An 8,433-nucleotide genomic window follows, 5' to 3' on the forward strand; every position below is an offset into this window, starting at 1 on the left:
CGTGGGAAAGGGGCGCCATTACATCTCCAGATGGGACAGCGACCAGGTAGTGATCACCTTCCTTGTGAATGAACAAATCCCTCTTTGGGGTGACAGAACAGTCCTGTGAGTGTGCCCTGTGGCACTCATTCCCTCCATCTTCAATGAAAGAGCATCAGGGCAGCCTGTGGAGGTGGTAAAGTCATCAGTAAATGGAACCTGTTGGTCTTCCCCTGAGGGTCCCCAGTGCCACACCGCTTTCTCTTCCTCCTGAGCGATGGTGTTCAGCAAGGTAGCCACTAGCCCCCCCTGTGGCTGTAATTTTCTAGGGGCGCCTGGCTGGCTTGGTTGCTAAGCATGCAACTCTTGAGCTTGGGATCAGGAGTTTGAACCCCATGTTGGGTGTAGAGATGACCCAAAAATGAACTCTTTAAAAAAAAATAATTTCCAGCATTGATTACATGTAGAAATTGTAATATTTTGGGTATATTGGATTAAAGAAAGTGTCATTAAGATTCACCTCTCTGGGGGCACCTGGGTGGCTCAGTGGGTTAAAGCCTCTGCTTTCAGCTCAGGTCATGATCCCAGGGTCCTGGGATCAGGCCCCACATCGGGCTCTCTGCTCAGCGGGGAGCCTGTTTCCCCCCTCTCCCTTTGCCTGCCTCTCTGCCTACTTGTGATCTCTCTGTCAAATATATAAATAAAATCTTAAAAAAAAAAAAAAGATTCACCTCTCTGGTTTCTTTTTACCATAGCTCCTGCCTCAAGCACCTCCAAAATGGAAATAAAGGGACAAAGACAACAGAAGAACAGACAACAGCCACAGAATCTTGGAAGCCAAAATCGGGTGGGTGAGGGGTCATGGACTTTATTGACCAGATAAAGTTGAATTCAACATTGATATACATTAGTGTCCCCCTTAAATTCACGGTCACCTGCAAGCTCACAGGGTGACCTTATTTGGAAATAGGGCTTTGCAGATGTAATCAGTTATGTTGAAAAGAGATTTTACTGGCTTAGGGAGGGGCTGCAGTGCCGTGGTCCCCATGAAGATACAGAGACACACACAGAAGCCCATGCTGGCTGCAGGCAGTATGGGGGTGGGGGGTCTCAGGTTTACCCAAGCTCATTGGCTCCTGGGCTTGGGGGCAGGGGAACAGAAGGCAGTGGGGGAGAAGCCACCTGGCTTAGCCAGCTCGGAATCATGTTTTTTTTGGCTGGAGCTGGGATTCCTCTTAAGGTTCCTGCCCCCAGAGATCAGCGTGGCTGGACTGGGTAGTGGGCGGAGTGTGTTTCCTTCTGTTTGTCCAGGTTGAGAGAGGGACCAAAGATCATCCATGGAATGTGTGAGGGACAAACAGCTCCCTCCAAGCCTGCCATCCTAGTGGGGGCTGTGGGACTGTCTTTAGAGGTGGGAGTTCAAGGGGCTGGGATTCAAAAAGGGTCTGACCCAGAACCCGGAAACAGCCCACGCTTTTGGGCGATTCTAGAGTTTCAGGGAAGCAGGCTGGACTGTTCTGGCTTTTCTAAGGTTTCCAAGGGATCCCAGAGATGACCTTGAAACCACTGTCTGGAGCCTGTCAGAAGAGACTCTCATTCCTCTGCACCCTGTACTACCTAGTATTATTATTTTTTTGTTATTGTTGAATGACTTTCCTAGAAACAGGTCAAGAGCTCAGGTCATCCGATTTTTACTGTGCAGGCCACCTGCACCTAACCAGGCCCCTCCATATTTGCTTTGAGGGGCACCTGATTGTCCTCTCTGCCTTAGAGATGCCATCCCTGGGGCATTGGTCACAGCTCCAATAGGAGCAGTAACACAGCAAGTCATTCTTTCTACAAGTATTTACCAAGTGCCATGAGGCCACGTGCCTGACCTCTTCCCAGCGCTGGGTGATGGGATGAGCTCTGACCTCCACTTTCTGGGCAGGAGTTCTCTGGCAATGCAGGCACTGAAGGCAGTGCCTGCATTCAGGCTGCCCAGGCGAGCATGGATTCTGACCAGTGAACGACTGGCTAGGCCAAGGACCTGGACTTGGCATAGTATCGAAGTGAGGGTGAGCTCTGGCGGGGGCCTGGGTGCCTCTGGCTCTCTTAGCAGGGAGCCTGCTTCCTTCCCTGGGCCTGGCTCCAGCTCTCAGCCTCTCCTCTCGCCTGCTTCTTATCTCCATTGCCAGTGTTTAGAAAACGTCATCCTGAATGGCCAGGGCTGAGAAGCTGTGAGAGCAAGAAGGGATTTGCTGCAGGGTGGTGGGGTGGGGGTGGGGGCCTGGGGGCCTGGTTTTGGCTCTCAGAGCTTATCAAAGCTGGAGGGGCCGCCAGAGGATGGCTACTGCTGCCAGATCCCCGTTCCCTGGCCCCACCAGCCCACCTCTCCATCACCTTGGAAAGGTTGAGATTTGTAGCTCTGATAGATGGGTGAGGGAATGAGATGGTTTCTCTAGACCGCAACTCCCCCCACCAGCACTTTTTAAACAGGAAATCCAAGGACACCCACTTTTTTTCTTGGTCAGCATAAGGCCAGAAGACCGACCCCGTGTGCTTAGGAAGAAGCCCTTCCAGCAGCCATGTGCAGAAGGCAACCATGCTGGGACAGGGGGGCAGCAAGGCCAGTGAGCCAGCCCACCTCTGGACCTTGCCCTTTCATGGGGAGTGCAGGCTTTAAGGACTCAGTGCCCTGGAGTGACAGAGCCCCCCGAACTTGCCTTCCTTCAGATTATAAGGACTCCAGTCACTAGCACTTCTAGTCTCTTGGCCATTTTCCAGTTCCCATGAGGACTGAAAAGAAAAAATGGACATTAGATCCAGTAATGGGGACACAGATAAACAGAGGGTGGGGGGTGTCTTGAGATTAGGGGCCCCTAGATTGCTGATAGAGCTACCCCTGGCAGGTTATTCATAGACCAACCCCTCCCCATGGGCTTTAGTGTATACCTAGGGGAGGCACAACCAGGAGACAGATGTTTTCTCCAGATTTTTCCAACCTTATGGCTTTTATAATTAGCTGTGGAAAAAACATCTTTTCCTTTCTTCATTTCTTTGAAAAAGCAAGATTGGCTTAAACACAAAGTGATCATTGGGGCCTTTTGAAAGTAGAAAAAATAAAGAGATGACCTTTTGAGAATAATGCTTCATTTCCTCATTCTGCTCCCCATCTCTCCCCAAGGGCTCGGGCCCCAGCCTCCGTGGAGAAAATGCCCCTGCTGTGGCTTTGACTCTAGCAGAGATGGAAGACCAGATAACAACCCCATGTTTCAAAGCCATTTTCCCCAAGGGCCCAACTGTTTGCAAAGCCTCTGAAAAAACCCTGGCCAACCTCCTGGGCCAGCTGCTGGCCTTGAAACTGAGGCTGCTTGGCCTGTCCAGGAAGCCCGTAAATCCCCAAGTCGGCAAGAAACTGCATTCTGCCTGGCTGCAGGCCCTGGACTGTCCTCAGCCAGTCTAGAAGCTGGTGTAAATAAGCACATTTATCTGAGGTAGACCTGGTTTTTTTCTGAGGAATTGTATTCCCTCAGGGGCATCAGCAATCAAAAAGTTGGTTGTTCCCTTTGGGAGCCATCGCTCTTTCCCACCTGACAGTTGATATTTAATTGATGGCGGCTGTCCTTCATAGGGCTTTTAGCACACCACATGTTATTAGTAAAATTTCAGCTAAAATGTTAACTCCTTTGCTTCTGAGGCAGAGAGTGCTGGTTCTCTTAATACCTGTTTAACCTGTTATAAGCCCCCCTAGGGATGGTTGCACATATATCATAGGTCAAAAATTCGAAAGTGTTGCATTCCCTGAGGCCTGAACCAAGCACAGCTTGCAGATGATATTTCCTGGCAGTTGAGGCAAACTGTGAGGGGAGAGTTACTCAGGATTGCTTCAAGTCTGGGAGAAAAGGAGGACCTTTTCTCTCGAGGGTTGAAGAACTGGGGAAACCATTCTGGAAGCCTTGAGGACATGGGATGTCAATATTAGAAAGACAAAAGATGGCTAACAGGTAGAATTTGGGACCCCACTGGGACCATGCGGCAGATGAGAGGCAGATGAGGCTAAACAGCTCAAGTAAATCTTCAGGCACTAGGCATGGTGGTGGGTTCTAGGAGAAAGCAGGGGAGTCCTAGATATAGCCCAGGCTGTTCTCAAAGCCCAAGAGCATCAGGAGGGAGGCTGCCAGCAAGACTGGCTGCCACAGGCCTTTCTTCTACGCATCCTGGCTCCTCGATGGCTACCAGGCCCCAGGCCAATCCCTGCATCTCTCTGTGCCTCGGTTTCCCCATCTGTGGTAGGGGATAGAAAGGTAGCTGAAGGAAAGGATGGGGACATGAAGGTTCCCCTGGGAAATGCTTAGTACAAGGAAGGAGCCAAGTGAGAAGGGGTGACTGTTGTGGGGACGCCCGGCCCTCTTGCCAGCTGAGTTCCATCTTGGCCCCAGGAGCCAGCAGGCTTTATAACCACAAGTGATCTTGAGATGGCTCTTGAACCACAGAGCTCGACAGGCGGGCAGTCCTGGCCCCCTCATGGACACACCGCTGAGTCTGTGCTGGCTGGGGGCATTCTGCCTCCTGGGCTTGTCCCTGAAGCTCTTGGTGGGCTGACAGTGCCCCAAGAGATCCTGGCCAGGCCTCTTCCCCTCTCCCCAGTCCTTCGCGCTTGGGTGTTTGGGATTAACATGCATCCCTTGAACCTTTTCATTTTTCTGCCCAGATGGAAACTTGGCCAGTTACCAGGCCTGGATGTGCTCGCGGTATGGCTGGGCTCAGGCCAAGCCCATGGTAATTATAATCACATGTGAGGCGCCCGCTGGCTCGCTGGGCGCCGGGGGCCAGGGGAGAGCATGGCTGCCAGTGGGGAGGACCTGGGCTGAGCACTGGGCTCCGGGCTCTGGGCTCCTGGCTCAAGGCAAGTGTGTGGACAGCAGGACCTTGGGCTCCTGCCCTCACCTCTCTGACCCTCGGTTTCCTCGTTTAAATGATGGGATTGGCTTACAGGAACTGGGAAGGCCCTGCCTATGCTCTAGGATCCCGGAGAGCATCAGCTGTGGACCGGCTGTCATGTGGACAGGCCCCCTCTGGTCTTCCCAGCCCTGGCCTGGCTTTCCACGGATCCGGAGTGGGACCTGTGCCTGCCCTTCTTCATCGATCTAGATGCTTCCTCACCAAACCCAGCGCCAGGGCCTATTGAGACTGTCAGGATCCCAGGGGCTGCGGGGGGGGGGGGGGGTGTAGCCCACCAGGGTGGGATTGGGGGTGCATAGGGAAGAGTCGAGAAGGAGAGGCAGAGAGTATCAAAGACAGCCTTCCCCAGCTGCCCTCTGGCACAAGGGCAAACGAGATCCCAAGTGCAGAAGCCCAGGGGCAGGAGTTGCCCCTCTGCTTGATTCCATCTCTTTCCCAGGGTAACATTACTCTGAGTGTGGATGCCGCAGCCCAGAGGTTCTTTATGCAGTCGATTGTTGTGGCTTTTTCCATTCACAGCGGAGTCTCTGAAGGCTGGAGGGTGAGGAGCTAATGGGTGTGACCACAGGCAGGGCTCACATTCTCCAGCACACGGTCTGTGCAGAGGCGAGGGCGAGGAGAGTTTCGGCAACTTCGCAGAATCCTTGCAGGTTCTCTCCCTCTCCCCACTTCTTCCTTGGTCTCTCCTTTCCTCCCCCGCGGCTTTTCTCACTCCCTCTTGTTCTTTCTTCCTCCCTTCTAGTCAGAGGAGCTGAATGATGTGGTCGAAAGAGAATGGCCTGGGGGGCAGGCAGCTTTGATCCTTAAGCCTCAGGCTTCTAGTCTACGATATTGGATGGCTGGCAGGGTTAATGATAACCTAACCACGGCATTGTGGGTAAGAGTGAATAGGATAGGGGCACTTGGGTAACTCAGTTAAGTGGCTGCCTTCAGCTCAGAGTCGTGATCCCAGAGTTCTGGGATCAAGCCCCATGTCATGCTCCTAGCTCAGCGGGGAGTCTGCTTCTCTCCCTGCTGCTCCCCGTCTTGTTCTCTCTCTCTCAAATAAGTAAATAAAGTCTTATTAAAAAAATTGAGTGGGAAAATATATTCAAAACTCTAAGCAGAACAGAGAAAAGTATTGATAAAAGGCAGCTTTATCCAAAGTATCAACAGAAATTCATCTTAAAAGATGAGTTATACTTAACATTTGTTCCCATCCTTAATAAAAATCAGGTAATTAAGACTTTTTTCTTCCTTGTTCTTTTAAAACAGAATGACCATATTCAGACAGATGGCTCTTTACTGCCTGTGGCTTCTGGTTTTCCTGCCTGAATAGAACTTAGAACCAGGCTGCCAGGGGCCTCCCATGCACCCCCCGAGGCCAAGTCCACGCAGAGGTAGGCGGGTGCTGCGGTCTGGCCAGGCCAGAGGACCAGCACCCCTCCAACCATCCTTCCTGTCTACTCAGCAGAGCGGTCACTGCCACTTCCTCGGCTGCGCTTGATGGGAATGAGGGGTTCAAAAGCCACGGTGTCCCAGGAAGAAGGGAAGAGGCATGGGAACTGAGAAGTAGAAGAGACATTTGACTATGTGTTGAGATGTGAATAAAGGCAAGATATTGGTCTCTACCCAGGATACTGTGTGGAGTACTAGACACTTAGGCAGGGGACAGGGTTGGATGCAGTGAGCAGACCCCTGTGGGGGGGTGCTGGTAAGTCACTCCTCCCTCTGTCTTCTCTGTCCTCATCGAAAACTAAGGGACTAAACACCAAGGTCTCTTCTGTCCCTAATCTTCCATGACTCTCTGATCTGTATGAGCCCAAGTCTGGTGGGCTCGGCACGAAGGGTAGGACTCTTCGTGCCTCCCTCCATCCCCAGATCTTCCCCCTGCCTGTGAAAGTCCACTCAGATCCCTGCTCCCTTGGACACAGACGACCAAGCGTGATACTTGCCAGATGGTAGGGCTACTTTCTGGAATCGTGAAACGGGGGAGCCGGAGCCAGCTAGCAAGCCCGACAGGGAAAGGGTGCTGGGGCTTGAAGCCCAGGGTGAGCAGAGATCGCGAGGGAGCTGCTGCTGGAGGCAGACAGGAGAAAAGCCAGCCACAGAGAGGAAAAGGGAGCCGGCACAGAGGGGAAAGAGGTGCCATCAGAGAGACCTCACAGCTCACCAGAGACAGGAAGAGCTCCTACTTCCAGAGACTGCCTTGGTTCAAGGTCAAATGTACTCAGAAAAAGACCCCTTACACTGAGGCTCTGGAGAGGCTTTTGGGGGAGGGGGGCACAAGATCCTGAACGAACAAAGAAACACCTTCCTTATTCTGTGGGTGGAACCGAGGTCACCTCTGCAGACCCGTCGTCGTGCACGTGTTAGGAAGGCTCCCTCCCGTGGTCCTGAGCACTGCCGCTCCACTGCTCTTCCCGCCAAGAGGTGAAGCGGTCTCTCCTCCCGTGAATCCAAGCTCGGCAAGGTGAGTTATTTTGGCCAGTGAAACCCTAGCAGATGTCAGCAGGGGCTTGAAACCCACTTGTGCATGAGGACTGCCCTCTCTCTGGCCACGGTTGGGAGCAGAGACTATGATGTGGGTGGGTCTGAGCCGGCTGAAGAAGCCACATGGAGAACAGAGGTCTGTCGGCCTTCAGCTTGCCGACTGCTGGACAGGTGAGTGAGAATGTGCCAGGCCGTCCACAGCCCTAACCAAACCATCAGGTGACTACGGCTGCATGCATGACCCCAGGCAAGACCAGTGGAAGACCCCCAACTGAGCCCAGCCAAACTGCTGACCTACAGAATTGTGAGCTGAGAAAGGGGTGGCTGTTTTGAGCCACTAGAGCGTAGGGGTGGTTTACTATTCTACCTGATACGGTCCCTGCGTAAGCGAGCCTCCAACATCCCCCCCGCCCCTGCCAAATATAGAGTCGGGCCCTGGAGGGAGACTCTGGTGGCTCTCAGGGGTGTGTGGCAGAAGCTGTCATCCCCAACAACAAACCATCCTCCCCCTTTTTCTTTTTAGGAAAGGAACTTTTTAGTAACGGCACCAGTCCAACGAACTAGAGACTCTTTTTTGCAGCTAAGTACGATGACATTTTTACTGATGGAATGGAATGAAAGGGATGTGTGCAACTTCTGTGTTACTTCTTTAAAAGGAATTTGCTTGCTCTACACTTCCTCCGTTCCCCCTTCCTGGAGGCTGGAATGCAGAGCTGGGGCCAGGAGGGTGGACCCCTGTGGCAGGGAGGCAGGACCTCGTAAGGTGGTGGCTCCTGTTGCCTAACACAGCTGACTGTGGGGAGCATTGTCACAAAAGGGGGGCTGCTGTGAAGGCAAGTGCTGGGCAGACAGGAGTGTGTCCACCACAAGAGGCTCCAAGCTCTCTCCCAACCCCTTTCTCTTGTCCCTCAGCCTCCTCCAGCTCCTACAGAAGGGACCGAGAGAAAAGGGGGTGAGCAGAGGAAGCAGCATGTGCAAAGGTCCAGAGGGGAAAACGGTCACGCTATGTTTGGTGCACTGAAAGCAGCTTGGAGTGGT

At 52.8% G+C, this 8,433-nt stretch overlaps 1 long non-coding RNA gene across 1 annotated transcript in view; it reads left to right on the top strand.

Annotated features, from left to right (window-relative positions):
• The window catches only part of LOC131808508 (uncharacterized), a 31,713-nt gene extending 23,280 nt beyond the window's left edge, over positions 1-8,433 (top strand). Inside the window, exons 2-3 of the long non-coding RNA XR_009344803.1 lie at positions 735-826; positions 6,178-8,433. This is a non-coding gene — a long non-coding RNA (uncharacterized LOC131808508). The remainder of the gene's footprint in view (positions 1-734; positions 827-6,177) is intronic.

Source organism: Mustela lutreola, chromosome 9, assembly GCF_030435805.1.
Source record: "Mustela lutreola isolate mMusLut2 chromosome 9, mMusLut2.pri, whole genome shotgun sequence".
Taxonomy (NCBI): domain Eukaryota; kingdom Metazoa; phylum Chordata; class Mammalia; order Carnivora; family Mustelidae; genus Mustela; species Mustela lutreola.